This window comes from Macrotis lagotis, chromosome X, assembly GCF_037893015.1.
Source record: "Macrotis lagotis isolate mMagLag1 chromosome X, bilby.v1.9.chrom.fasta, whole genome shotgun sequence".
NCBI classification, from domain to species: domain Eukaryota; kingdom Metazoa; phylum Chordata; class Mammalia; order Peramelemorphia; family Peramelidae; genus Macrotis; species Macrotis lagotis.
This window is the reverse complement of record NC_133666.1, coordinates 242,777,373-242,778,611: the sequence shown is the minus strand read 5'-3', so window position 1 is coordinate 242,778,611 and position 1,239 is coordinate 242,777,373. Positions and strand designations below refer to the sequence as shown.

Sequence of the window (1,239 nt, the reverse complement as noted above, 5' to 3'; positions counted from 1 at the left end):
TGTCAACTAAATTCAAAAATCAATTTCATTTGTTTATGCTTTAGTATCCTGTTCTTTCTTTGTTTTTTTTAATTGCACAATTCTTTATTTACTATCAAAACAATCCTAATTACATCAATTCTTGGAAATAAAACTATTTGCAAGTAGTCAGTCACTGAAATAACAGACCATAGAAAGGAAGAGAAGAAGAAAAAGCAAGGAAGTTTGGTTGGAGAGTTTGCTCACTGAACTGAGCTGGTGCATTCATGACAGCTAATTCCACATGAAGATGGAATTTCTTTACTAGGCCTTCTCATAGACCCTGTGGCAAGTCACAACATTCGTAACACAGTCCACCAATAACTTCCCATCTTCTACTTTCCTTGTTATTGTGTTTTCCTTCCCATCCCATTCCTGGTGCTGGATCAATGCATCATTTTCAAGGGTACAAAGAGTCTGAGTTTTCCTGCCATCAGCTGTATTTTCTTCAAACTTCTCACCAAATTTAAAAGAGATGTGTATTTTTTATGGTGCTCTCAGTCTTAATGGTAACTACATCCCCATTTTCAGAGATTATAACATCTGGTTTGGCCATTCCAGACATGTTCCTCAAGGCCATTCCCACTCCCAATTCCTCCATGTACTTATCAAATCTTTTACTTTCCACAAGGCACCATTTGCCCAGCAGATGCTAGAGAAGGGCCATGATGAATTCAGGAGAGAAGAGGAGGGAAGAAACCCTGAGAAGAGAGCAGACGGTGGCACTGAAAAGTGGAGGAAAGGCATGCTATCCTTTCTTTGTTAAAGGAAGACCCCCAAATCTTTACAGGTCAATAACATTTTTGAGTTAGGATTCAGATGTCAATCACTATCTTTGTAAATAAGCCTGGCCACCAGCCTGTCTCCCACAACTAGACTTTAAAACCCTTTAAGAAGGATAATGTCTCTTAAATAATCCCTGTTTATATTTCTTGTGTTTTGCACAAAAACACTAATTTGATTCAACAAATATTTGTTAAGCAGCTACTTTGTATTTGGCAGGAGATCAAGATGCAAGAAATGCAAAGAAAAAAATGGAAGAATGCCTATTCTCAATGAGCTTATATCCTATAAGGAGAATCTGGCCTTTATGCAAAAAAAGTACAATCAAAACATACATTAAATAAGTAGAAAATCATTTTGGTGGGAAACATTAACAGTCAGGGAATGAATCAGGAGAGGTCTCTCATAGGAGGTGGCAAGTGAGCAGAGCCTTGAAAG

At 37.5% G+C, this 1,239-nt stretch overlaps 1 pseudogene; it reads right to left on the bottom strand.

Moving 5' to 3' along the window:
- Positions 1-282: 282 nt before the first annotated feature.
- Positions 283-685, bottom strand: LOC141501799 (fatty acid-binding protein 5 pseudogene; annotated as a pseudogene).
- Positions 686-1,239: the final 554 nt, after the last annotated feature.